The sequence below is a fragment of the Mobula hypostoma genome, chromosome 16, assembly GCF_963921235.1.
Source record: "Mobula hypostoma chromosome 16, sMobHyp1.1, whole genome shotgun sequence".
Classification (NCBI taxonomy): domain Eukaryota; kingdom Metazoa; phylum Chordata; class Chondrichthyes; order Myliobatiformes; family Myliobatidae; genus Mobula; species Mobula hypostoma.
The window spans coordinates 24,098,411-24,112,301 of NC_086112.1; the positions used below are offsets into that span (position 1 = coordinate 24,098,411).

A 13,891-nucleotide genomic window follows, 5' to 3' on the forward strand; every position below is an offset into this window, starting at 1 on the left:
TCACAGGCTATGTCTTCTATGTTAGATACTCCCATTACCACCGATGAGATTAAGAATGTTATTTCCTCTATGAATTTGGGGAAAGCTCCTGGCCCTGATGGGTTTACTGTAGAATTTTATAAATGTTTTGCACCTTTATTAGTCCCTTGGTTCTGTAGGGTTTTCGAGGCTTCATTAAAACTTGGTAAACTTCCCGAATCTTTCAATAGAGCATCAATCTCTCTAATATTAAAGAAAGATAAAGATCCTGCTCAATGTGCATCTTATAGACCAATATCTTTATTAAATGTTGATTCTAAAGTTTTTTCTAAATTATTAGCAAACAGATTAGAAAAAGTACTTCCTTTTATTATTTCGGAAGACCAAACGGGTTTTATTAAAGGTCATTACTCTTTTTATAACATTCGCACACTGTTAAATATTGTTTATACCCCCTCACAAAATGTTCCTGAGTGTGTTATCTCTTTAGATGCTGAGAAAGCTTTTGATAGAGTAGAATGGCCTTACTTATTTAAAGTGCTTGAAATGTTTAATTTTAGCTCGAAATTTATATCCTGGCTCAAACTGTTATGCTATCTTTGGACTACCTAAAATTTCCAGTAATCTTTCTCCTTCAGCCCGTAGAATGATTGCATTTCTTACTTTAATGGCGAAAAGATGTATCTTACAATATTGCAAAGAGCTTAATGCTCCAACTACCTTTTTTTGGTTTTCTCAGACGATATTATGCTTGAATTTGGAGAAAATTAGAAGCAATCTTTATGATTCCTCATTTAAATTTGAACAGGCCTGGAGATCTTTTATTCAATATTTTCATTTAATGTAATTTTTTATTCTCTTTTTTTGCTCCATATTTATATACCCTTCTTGTTTTTTTTACTGTTTTTAATGGAGGTCGGGATTGAGGACGTGATTTTAAGTTTTTTAACTCTGCTTGGTTCCGAGTTAGCCCATTGCTTTGCTTTGCTCTTTAGTTTAGTTGCACGGTGGGTTTTTTTTGGGGTTTTTTTTTCCTTTTCTCTATTGGTATATATATATATAAAATTAGTATACTATTATGTTACCTTAGTATGTTATGTTTAAATTACATTGTTTGTATCTTTTTTTTTTGTATTAATATCTCCTGTAATTTTATTATATTCTAACAATGTATTAGTGCCTTTATGGCTTACCTTTTTGTATACTTATTCAATAAAAAGTTTTAAAAAGAAAAAAGTTCATCCATGTATGTTGAAATAGATTCTCCTTCCCTTTGATTCCGCTTATGAAACCTAAAGCATTCTGCAATCAACAATCGTCTGAATTCTAAATGTTTCTGAATTACTTTCACAATATCAGCAAAGCTCATTCCCGCTGTTTTTGTCGGAGCAGTCAAACTTCTAAGCAAACTATATATTTTTTTAACTTTTGCATTCAGCAAAATCGGCATTCTCTTTCCATTGGCTATTTTATTTACTTTAAAATACTGCTCAATTCTCTTAGTTTACAATATCCAGTTATCTCTTATGCAAACAAATGCAGCTGTCTTTCCAATGTAGCCAGTCATTTCTGCTTTGTTGTAATTTATGATTATCACCCAATACTCATTGTTCATGAACCTGTGAATTCACCCATTTTCTGTATATTTTTTAAACTTAGCAGTCTCTGTCCCTTCCTGAAGGAGCACATGCTGCACTTTTTTGTAAACTCGATGGTTTCATGCTGTGCATTTTTTAAAAAAAAATCTTAATACCTAGTTGCACTTCAACCGCTAGGTAGTTGTTTTGGGTTAGTTTATATCTTCCTTGTTGCCACTGTTATGTTTTGTAAATCCAAAATATAAAAGTTCTTGAAAGTAAAAGACGAGAGCTCGGGGATAACGTGTGTCATTTTCATGTTTACTTTAGCGAGATGTGCACTAGTAATGTGATGTGAGGACATGCCATTCACGTACTTTTGCATACAACATAACCCGTAATTAATTATTTAAATAACAAGAACTTAATCAAACAATATATTTACAATATTACTCAAATATTACTTCAATATTAAATACATTACAGCCAATATTTGAGATGTGTAAATATCAGAGGTTCATAGGATCTAGAACAGAACTAGAAATTGCTATTGCAATTTCCACCTTTGCAAGGGCAAAAAGACCCTGATAAGTTTTATATAGCCCCCATACAGTAGGAAAGATGTGGTCTACAAATTACAACGGGAGATTAAAATGCATGCCAAAAGGGCAATATCATGGGGGACTTCAATAAGCAGGTAGATTTGGAAAATCAGGGTTGGTGCTGGATTACAGGAAAGGGACCACATGGGAGGTTAGTTCAGAAGGCTTAGACACTGGGTATCCATGGAGAGGTTGTAAACTGGATTTGAAATTGGCTGTGTGGGAGAAGACTGAGAGTGGTAGTGGATGATTGCTTCTCAGACTGGAGGCCTGTGACTAGTGTTGTGCCTCAGGGATCTGTGCTGGAACCATTGTTGTTTGTTGTGTATATCAATGATCTAGATGATAATGTGGTAAATTAGATCAGCAAGTTTGCTGATGGCACTAAGATTGGAGGTGTTGTGGACATGAAGGAAGGCTTTCAAAGAGGGATTTGGACCAACTGGAGGGGTGGGCCAGCAAATGGCAGATGGAATTTAATGCAGACAAGTGTGAAGTGTTGCATTTTGGAAGGATAAATCAAGGTAGGACATACACAGTAAATGGTAGGGCACTGAGGAGTGTGGAGGAACAAAGGGATCTAGGAGTTCAGATACATAATTCCCTGAAAGTGGCGTCACAGGTAGACAGGGTTATAAAGAAGGCTTTTGGCACCCTGGCATTCATAAATCAAAGTATTAAGTATTAGAAACACAAACAACAGGAATTCTGCAGATGCTGGAAATTCAAGCAACACACATCAAAGTTGCTGGTGAATGCAGCAGGCCAGGCTGCATCTCTAGGAAGAGGTACAGTTGACTTTTCAGGCCGAGACCCTTCGTCAGGACTCAAATTACAACGGAGGAGTCCTGACGAAGGGCCTCGGCCTGAAACGTCGACTGTACCTCTTCCTGGAGATGCTGCCTGGCCTGCTGCGTTCACCAGCAACTTTGATGTATTAAGTATTAGAGTTGGGATGTTATGGTGAGGTTGTATAAGACATTGGTGAGACCAAATTTAGAGTATTGTGTGCAGTTCTGGTCTCCTAACTATAGGAAGGATATCAGTAAGTTTGAAAGAGTGCAGAGAAGATTTACTAGAATGTTACTGGGTCTTCAGGAGTTGAGTTACAGGGAAAGATTGAACAGGTTAGGACTTTATTCCTTGGAGCGTATAAGAATGAGGGGGGATTTGATAGAGGTTTACAAAATCATGAGGGATATAGACAGAGTAAATACGAGTAGGCTCTTTCCACTTAGATTAGGAGAGATAAATACGAGAGGACATGGCTTTAGGGTGAAAAGGGAAAGGTTTAGGGGGAACTCCTTCGCTCAGAGAGTGGTGGGAGTACGGAACGAGCTGCCATCTGATGTGGTAAATGTGGGCTCACTCTTAAGTTTTAAGAATAAATTGGATAGATACATGGATGGGAGAGGTTTGGAGGGTTATGGACTGGGTGCAGGTCAGTGGGACTAGTGGAATAAAGTTTCGGCACAGACTAGAAGGGCCAAATGGCTTGTTTTCTGTGCTGTAGTGTTCATTGGTTCTATGGAATTTTTAGAGTGCCTGCGAGATGACTTTTTTTAGAGCAGCTTGTGGTTGAGCCCACTAGAGGATCAGCTATTCTGGATTGGGTGTTGTGCAATGAACCAGAACTGATAAGAGAGCTTAAGGTTGATGAACCTTTTGGGGAAAGTGATCTTAATATGATCAAGTTCGCCCTGAAATTTGAGAAGGAGAAACTAAAGTCAGATGTATTAGTATCTCAGTGGAGTAAAGGGAATTACAGACGCATTAGAGGGAAGCTGGCCAGAATTGATTGGAAAACAGCACTGGCAGGGATGACAGCAGTGCAGCAATAGCTGGAATTTCTGGAAGCAATTTGGAAGGCCAGGATGTATACATCCCAAAGAGGAAGAAGTATTTTAAAGGAAAGATGGCACAACTGTGGCTAACGAGAGAAGTCAAAGCCAACATAAGAGCCAAAGAGAGGGCAGAAAATAGAGCAAAGATTAGTAGGAAGTTTGAGCATTGGCAACCTTTTAAAAACCAACAGAAGGCAACTAAAAAAAGTAATTAAGAAGGTAACACACAAGGTAAATTTGGAATGCGAACGTAAGCTAGCCAATAAAATTAAAGAGGATACCAAAAGTTTCTTCAGATACATAAAGTGTAAAAGAGAGGCAAGAATGGATATCGAATCTCTGGAAAACGATACTGGAGAGTAGTAATAGGGGACAATGAAATTGTGGACAAACAGAATTGGTATTTTTCATCAGTCTTAACTGTGGAAGACTCCAGCAGTATGGTAGAAGTTCCAAGTCTCAGAGGGCAAGAAGTGTGTGAAATTACGATAACTTGAACTTCCTCACAGACAGGACCCAGGCCGTATAAACAGGGGACAAGCTCTCCTCTACAATCACTTTGAGCACTGGTGCCCCGCAAGGCTGTGTACTCAGCCCCCTGCTGTACTCACTGTACACCCATGATTGTGTAACCAAGTTTCCATCGAACTCAATATATAAGTTTGCTGATGACACCACAATTGTAGGCCATATCTCGGGTAATGATGAGTTTGAGTACAGAGAGGAAATTGAGAACCTGGTGGCATGGTGCGAAGACAATAACGTATCCCTCAACGTCAGCAAGACGAAGGAATTGGTTGTTGACTTCAGAAGGAGTAGCGAACTGCACAACCCTATTTACATCGGTGGTGCGCAAGTTGTACAGGTCAAAAGCTTTAAGTTCCTCGGGGTCAATATCACAAATGACCTGACTTGGTCTAACCAAGCAGAATCTATTGCCAAGAAGGCCCACCAGCGCCTTTACTTCCTGAGAAAGCTAAAGAAATTTGGCCTGTCCCCTAAAACCCTCACTAATTTTTATACATGCACCGTAGGAAGCATTCTTCTAGGGTGCATCACAACCTGGTATGGAAGTTGTCCTGTCCAAGACCAAGAGAAGCTGCGGAAGATCGTGAACACAGCCCAGCACATCACACAAGCCAATCTTCAGTCTTTGGACTCACTTTACACCACGCGCTGTCGGAGCAGTGCTGCCAGGATAATCAAGGACACAACCCATCCAGCCAACACACTTTTCGTCCCTTTTCCCTACGGGAGAAGGCTCAGGAGCTTGAAGACTCATACAGCCAGATTTGGGAACAGCTTCTTTCCAACTGTGATAAGACTGCTGAACGGATCCTGACCCGGATCTGGGCCATACCCTCCAAATATGCAGACCTGCCTCTCGGTTTTTTTGCACTACCTTACTTTCCCTTTTCTATTTTCTATTTATGATTTACAATTTAAATTTTTAATACTTACTATCGATTTGTATTCCGGGGGCGCGAAGCACAGAATCAAATATAGCTGTGATGATTGTACGCTCTAGTAGCAATTGTTTGGCGACAATAAAGTAAAGTAACTAGAGAGAAGGCTCTCGGCAATATGAAAGGTCTGAAGGTAGATAAATCACTTGGACCAGATGGTGTACACCCCAGTGTTCTGAAAGAGGTGACTGAAAAGATCGCGGAGGCATTAGTTACGATCATTCAGGAATCACTAGATTCTGGAATGGTTCTAGAAGACTGGAAAATTGCAAATATTGCTCCACTCTTTAAGAAGGGAGAGTGATAGAATAAAGGAAACTATAGGCTAGTTAGTCTGAGCTCAGTGGTTGGGAAGACGTTGGAGTTGATTATTAAGGATGAGGTCTCAGGGTACTTGAAGGGACATGATAAAATAGGCAATTGTCAACATGGTCTCCTCAAGGGAAAATCTTGCCTGACAACTCTGTTGGAATTCTTTGAAGAAATAACAAGCAGGATAGACAAAGGAGAATCAATTGATGTGTACTTGGATTTTCAGAAGGACTTTGACAAGGTGCCACACGTAAGACTGCTGAACAAGTTACGAGCCCATGATATTACAGGAAAGATTCTAGCATGGATCAAACAGTGGCTGATAGACAGGAGACAAAGAGTGGGAATAAAGGGGGCCTTTTCTTGCTGGCTTCCGGTGACTAGTGGTGTTTCACAGGGGTCTGTGTTGGGACCGATTGTTTTTACATTATGTCAGTGATTTAGATGGTGGAATTATTGGCTTTATTGCAAAGTTTGCAGACGATACGAAGATAGGTGGAAGGGCCAGTTGTTTTGAAGAAGTAGAGAGGCTACAGAAGGACTTAAACAGATTAGGAGAATGGGCAAAGAAATGGCAAATGGAATACAGTGTCAGGAAGTGTATGGTTATGTGCTTTGGTAGAAGAACTGAAGGGTTGACTATTTTCTAAATGGAGAGAAAATATGAAAAACTGTGTGCGAAGGGACTTGGGAGTCCTTGTGCAGGATTCTTTGAAGATTAATTTGGAGGTTGAGTGTGTGGTGGGGAAGGCAAATGCAATGTTAGCATTCATTTCAAGAGGTCTAGAATATAAAAAGGTGTAATGTTGAGACTTTATGAAACACTGGTGAGGCCTCACTTGGAGTATTGTGAGCAGTTTTGTGCCCTTTATCTTATAAAGGATGTGCTGAAGCTGGAGAGGGTTTAAAGGAGGTTTACGAAAATGATTCCAGGATTGAATGGCCTGTCGTATGAACAGCCTTTGATGGCTGTGGGCATGTATTCACTCGAATTTAGAAGACTGAGGGGTGATCTCATTGAAACCTATCGAATGGTGAAAGGCCTTGATAGAGTGGATGTGGAGAGGATGCTTCCTTTGGTGGGATAGTCTAAGAACAAAGGATATAGCCTCAGAATAGAGGGGTGTCCTTTGAGAATGGAGATGAGGAGGAATTTCTTTAGCCAGAGAGTGGAAAATCTTTGCCTCTGCAGTTGTGGAGGCCAAGTCTTTTTGTATATTTAAGGCAGAGTTGATTGATTCTAGGAGGGTCAGGGCATTAAGGAATATGGGGAGAAGGCAGGAAATTGGGGCTGAGAGAAAAATTGGATCAACCATGATGAAATGGCAGAGCAGACTCGATGGGCCAAATGGTCTAATTCTACTCCTATATATTATGGTCTTATCTCCCAAAAATTGAAAGAACTTGCAGATCTTGGTAATCTGAAAGGTAAATCAAATGTCCCTGCTATTTGTAACACCATGCAGAGAAAGACTACTAGCTGTCAGAGTTACTTGTTTGGTCACATCCTATCAGAGTATTCACTTTATTCTCCTTCCCTTCCTATCCACCTCTGCAATTCAAAGTAACTTAATTTTCCTTTCCTTGTTCTGAGAAAGGTTCTCAGACCTTGAACATCAACCTTATTTTTCTTTCCACACAAACACAAGGAATTCTGCAGATGCTGGAAGTTCAAGCAACACACATCAAAGTTGCTGGTGAACGCAGCAGGCCAGGCAACATCTCTAGGAAGAGGTACAGTCAACATTTTGGGCCAAGACCCTTCGTCAGGACTAACTGAAAGAAGAGATAGAGATTTGAAAGTGAGAGGGTGAGGGGGTATTCCTTTTGCCAATCAACTTTCCAGCTCTTAGCTCCATCCCTCCCCCTCCTGTCTTCTCCTATCATTTCGGATCTCCTCCTCCCCTTCCCACTTTCAAATCTCTTACTATCTCTTCTTTCATTTAGTCCTGACGAAGGGTCTCGGCCCGAAATGTCGACTGTACCTCTTCCTGGAGATGCTGCCTGGCCTGCTGCCTTCAACAGCAACTTTGATGTGTGTTGCTTTTCTTTCCACAGATGGTTGCCTATTCTGCTGAGTGTTCCCAACATTTCTCCTGTGCATCTTTCTAATATAGTAATCCCAGAATAGTATCAATGATGAATGCTGCTGTCCACAAGCAATTTTCTGGTCCCTATTTTCCCTTAATACATTGTAGCTATGAATATTGTGTTTGTTTTCTCCCTTTCTTTGATTCAAGCCCCCTCTTAAAGCATTCTGTCATCATACCATATAGCTACTTGTGCTTGTCAGTTAACAGTCATGCCCTGCTTTTAACTTGATATGCAACTATTCCAAATCCATCTTCGATTGACTTATTTTTGTTTCCCTGTTTTGAACTGAACTTCAGCATTTTTGTTTCTTCAGCTGCATTGACAGGAGGGAAGAAAATGAAAATTTCTGACTGCTGATTACTTTCTTACTGAAATCTCACACTGGAAATAATCTTACTACTTTTGTCTTGAATAATTTGAGTTTCCTTCCAGTGATTGAAGACTTCGGAGTATGTTGGCTATATATACATATTGTAAATATCTGAACTGAGATCACTTGGTTTTAGATGTTGAGAAAATCAAGGGATACAGGAAATAATTTGAGAGATTGCAGGCATAATTCTTTAGAAAGGTAGGATAGCCTGAGGGGCATGTTCACCCTCCTGTCTGATTCAGTTCTGCTTGTGTATGTTTGTTTTGTGGAGAAAATTGGTAGCCTGAAATAAGAGTTCAGAGCAGCATCAAATTTTTGTCTTCAGTGCACTCATCACTATCCTCTGACAATTTTGATTCTTTTATCAACAAATTGCATCATATCTGTTCAAAATATGAACAACTTTATAATGAACATTAGAGAATCAAACCTGTAATAGCCTTGACCCAAAACATTGACTGAGACTTTGCCTCAACAGATGCTGTGCGATCCACTGATTTCCTTGACAGTTTGATTTTTGACCTAATACAAATGGGTTAAAATAGACTAGTGGTGAAGGTAAAATTTGTAGGTGAATTATATAAAAAAAAATTGATTGAGCCTGGCATTAAAATAGCCCTATAAGCCATTATAGCTATCGTTGTGAAAGCCGGGGTTGCAGATGTGTTACATGCATTGTCGTACATGTAACTTTCCACCAAGGTAAAAATTTCAGAAGTCACTTAGAGAAGTTAGCCTTGGGAAATAGTGTTTGAACTGAAGGGGATTTTAATCCATCAAATGTAATCTTTTGCACTTTTTTTCTGAGCTGCATTTATTTTGAAACTTTAAACTATAAAAGTTACTCTATCATATCTTAGTTCAGTGAAAATTCATATCCTAGCCAGTATTCATGAGAGAAAGTGTTACTGAAATTTATCTAGCTCTTAACTTGTTGCACTTATTATAGTGTTATTAATTTAGCTACTATGTTTTGCAAATTTTGTATTACAACTGCCTCAGTCTTTTGAACATTATGATGTTGTGAAAATTGTTAAAAGTTTTTTCCATATTCCTAATTTTTGCTGCTAGTTCATCCTCAGTTCTCAGCCTTAGTTCAGAAAAGCAGCATTTTCATTGGCTATAATGTGGCTTTTGAAAAGAATTTTTGGCATCATGAAACCCAAACTTGAAAGATTGGTTTGAAGTGACAACTTGGATTTGTGTTGTGCCATTAATGTCTGACATGGTGAGTTTCAGTTATGTGGTGAGACTTGATAGGCTGGGTTTATTTTGTTGGGAGGTAAAGACTGAAGGTAATGTGGGGGTTGAGGAGAAGATTTGTTTGGACTGTACATAATGAGTATACAGCAGATAATGAAAAACTTTCTCCTTTCAGAGATATCTGTAACTGAGGCCATAGGTTTAAGATGAATGGTAGGACTGATGGAGGGGATTTGAGAAATTTTTTTTTGCTCAAATGATGGTTGGAATTTGGTATGCACTGCCTGAGGAGTGGTGGAGTGTGTACTCTCACAACACTTACGTATTTAGATGAACACTTGAAATATCGGGAAACTACAGACAGAGTGTTAGAAAATGGGATTAGTACAGATGGGTTCTTGATGGCTGGCATGGACACACTGGGCTGAGAGCAATAAATGATCCAAAGGCATTTCATAGGAGTGTAATCAGGTATAATTTGGCACTAAGCCGTGTAAACAAATAGATGGAAGGATGTGTGATCAGAGTTTAGACAGAAGTAGGTTTTAAATATCATTTTTTGACTGGGAGGCTATTGAGAGAAAGGTCATGAAAGAATATAGGCGTAGATGGTGTATTGTTTATTTATGGCAATTAATGAATTCAATTCACATTTTTACAATTTTTTGATTCTTGAAAATATTTGAATGTATGAAGATGCACAAATTATTTCTTTGTACTGTCTTTTTATCAGAAATTACAAGAATCCAATATTGCATTATTTTCTGCATTTATGGAGAATTTGCCTTCAGAATATTAGCTCTTTGGCACTTCAATACATTAACTCAAAGGTTTTCTCATTCTGACCTAATGCTTTTGTCTTAAAAGATACTGATTCCTCTTGACTTGATTTATCAGAACTGTATAGATTGTTTCTAGTCTGCTTCCTGCTGTGAAATTCTAGATGTCCTGAGACATTAGCTCAATAAGCAACTATACCTTCTACAACCTCATTGTAAAAGCAAGTTTTTATTTTGCTATATTAGATATTAAACCACATGAAATACTATCTTAGTGGTCTGACTTGTGTGTTTTGTCATGATGAGAGAAGGTTGCTTATAGCTGATTTAAACTATGCTCACTGTGATTTTCATTTTGTAAATTGCTGCCATTTCCGAGCCTTGGTGACAGCTGGTGTGACCTTCTAGCTGACTGGACCTATTGGCTGTGTGCCAGTCATCTGCTACAGCATGCAACCTCTACAGACAGGAATTTAATTGACTATGGGAAGCAGCTGTGTAATCTTCTGGATGAAGGCCACCAAATATCCTCCAGAACTAAAGGAGGCTGCTGCAAAACGATTGGATGACTAAGCGAACATGTGACTGGAATGGCTGTATTGTGATTTAACACGGGGAAGGGTGGAAAAAATGGAGGTATATGCTGCTTCAGAAATGGGGTAGGTGAAATCAGGTTTTTTAAAAAAGAGAGAATTATTGTATTTTATTGTCAGTCAGCTATGTAATTGTATCATGTATTTGTACTTGCTGTTGAATGGATGTGTTGTGATATGAGGTTAGAAAAAAGCTTTATTTTGTGCGCATCAGCCTTTCCTGCTCTGAAAGGGAGGGTTTGGAAAGAAGGAGGCATTGTAGTCCAACAGCATTGATGTTGGTGCTTAAGCAGAAGACGGTAACTGAAGAAACTAGAATGAAATTTTAAAAAATTGTAAGGACACATAATAAATGAAGTCCTGGTGTATATTTTAGGAATAAAGAGGAAACAATTTGCTTAATTTTAGAATAAGCTTGAGAGTACGATGCAGATTTTCATGTTGGATCTTGATGCTGCATTTGGCTAAATTGCAAATGCCTATTCTTTCATGTTTGGCATTTCTGTTTATAATTGTTTTTAATATTTTCTGTATTCATATTGTCTTTTAATATATCTTTATAGCTGCTGAATAGTGTTTTTTTTTTAATTGACTGCATCCTGTGCTCAGAAAGCTGCATGAGCTAAATTGCTGCATTGCTGACTTAAAGATATCTGGGAACCTCTGGTTTAGTATGTTATAAAGGAAAAAGTCTTTCGTGCCATGTTATTTGAAATTAAACGAAGCTTTGCTTGTCAAACTAAACTGCATCATGAGGTTTATTTTAATAAAGAGAAAAGCGACTATTATAATATCTTTATCAAAAGCACAATAGTTCAGCTGAAATCTGATTTCAACTACATGTTCAGAAAAATTTTGTTAAATTATTTATGAAGTGTTATTTGAAACAAATGGGATTTTCCTCACCGCATGTCAGCGACAACACACAGAACACTATAATCTGGTTGCCGTGTGCACACATGCATGAATGCCATAAACCTTTTCCCCCAGACATTTTAGGATTGCAATATTTTAAAATGGAGAATGTTCATATGCACCTACAAGGGAATGTAAAGGTATTGTATGTGCAGTATATAATAAAATTTTGCTGGTTTATGCTGAAGCTTTTTTTAAATCAAGGTTAAATTTTACTTATTTCTGACTTTTACAGAGTATATAATTTCATTTAATTTTTGTTGAAGAAATCACCAAAATAAATTTGCAGTAATTCTATATATTTGCTATTCTTGAGAATCCAACTTTACTTTGGTTAGATTTGTGATATGGAAATGCAAAATAGTGACCTGTATTATTTTTAGTGGAAGGTTTGCAGCAGTTATTAAAGAATTGCAGATTATACCTGAATATATAAATTTACTAGGTCAATAAAGATATTATTAAATACAGCTGTAAATTATTTTGGGTATGTCTCCTTCCCAATATTGCAGTAGTATTTACCATGTTCCCCTTGGGCATTCGTTCTTTGGCAGAACAAAACACAAGAACAAGAACAAGAACAGGCCCTTCAGCCCATGGCATCTGTACTGAGTATGATGCCAAATTAAACTAATCCTTTTTGCCTGCACATCATCATTCCTTGCATATTCATGCACCTTTCTAAATACAGCTTGAATGCCACTATCGTATCGGCTTCCTCTACCATTCCTGGTCGGGTGTTCCAGGCATCTATCCTGTCTGTAACAAAAATATCTTAAAATCTACTTAATATTCTGCCTCTCCTTAAACTGTCATCTATGTATTTGATATTTCCACCTTTGAAAAAAGGACTCTGCTTATCCTATCTATGCCTTTCATCATTTATGTAAACCTCTATCAAGTCTCCCCTCCGGTGTCCAATGGTGCAGAGGAAAAAAATCTGAAGTTTTCCAACCTTTTTTTATATAGCCAATACCCTCTATTCCAGGCTGCATTCTGGTAAACTACTTCTGAGGCCTCAACCACAACATCCTTTCTGTAACCAAAGCTGCATTCAATACTCCCTGGTGCAGCCCAACCAAGGTTTAACTTCCTGATTCCTATATTTTATATCCCTGGCACTGAACATAAGTATGCCATACATACAAGAGTGACATTGGTGCCTTAAGTCTAATCTCCCTATCAACTTGCATGGCCATTTTCAGTGTGTGAAATGTGATGTTTTGTGGCAGCAGGACAATGGAGTGCACAAAAAAATCCTCTAAATTACAATAAGAGTATATATTAAAATACAAAAAAAGATTAAAATAATGAGGTAGTGTCCAGGGGTTCATGGACCATTCAGAAATCTGATGGTGGAGGTCAAGACGCTGTTCCTAAAACGCAGAGTGTACGACTTCAGCCTCCTGTACCTGATTAATGGTCATGCAACTAGGGCATGTCCTGGATGGTGAGGGTCCGTTTTGATAGATGCCACCTTCATGAAGGTCTCTCACCATCCAGGACATGCAGAGTGTACCAATGCTGTTAAGGGTCCTGCCATTAACTGTATCCATTTCTCTTGTATTTCACAAGTGCAGCGCCTCATGCCTCTTGGATTAAACTTGATCTGTCATTTTTTCCACCCATAACTAACTAATCTATATTGTAGTGTATCCTTTGATAAGCTTTCATCACTGTTCAAAGCAATGGTATAATTTTGTGAGACTTGTCCCCAGCATAAACTACGGAATAATAATTATTAGTTATTCTTCAATGGTATGTTTTTGAGAGAGAAGAATATTGACCAGAAATTATGGGAGAACTGCTCCTTTACCTTACCCCTCCATCCGAATGAACAGATTTGGCCTTATGTTAAAGTTTCACACCTTACTGATGTTGAACTTCAAACCTGTGATTCTCCACTTGATGAAACTGGGCTTTTGATGCACTAGGCTGTCCAAGGGAGAAGGACACTATGAAAACCTTTTTGATGCCTTGTACTTAAATTTAGAATAATGCTTCACAATGTAACTTCTTTGCCTGCTGGTGAATCTTCTGTTATGTTTACATCCTCTCAATCCTTTTTATAATTTCAGTGGTGTGGTTTATTGATGCCCTTGTATTTATGGTGTGATATATAAAAGGGGTGCCAGTGGCTATTATAGCCATATC

The 13,891-nt window shown here is 38.3% G+C and overlaps 1 protein-coding gene across 6 annotated transcripts in view; it reads left to right on the plus strand.

The window, feature by feature from the left end:
- Positions 1 to 13,891, plus strand: part of apc (APC regulator of WNT signaling pathway) — a 216,515-nt gene that overhangs the window by 49,354 nt on the left and 153,270 nt on the right. The window contains exon 1 of one of the 6 annotated variants that reach the window (XM_063068649.1): positions 10,762 to 10,888. The exons of the other annotated variants lie outside the window; for them this stretch is intronic. The gene's annotated coding sequence lies outside the window, so the exon portion shown is untranslated. Of the gene's footprint in view, positions 1 to 10,761; positions 10,889 to 13,891 lie in introns of those variants that run through there. 6 annotated transcript variants of the gene reach the window in all.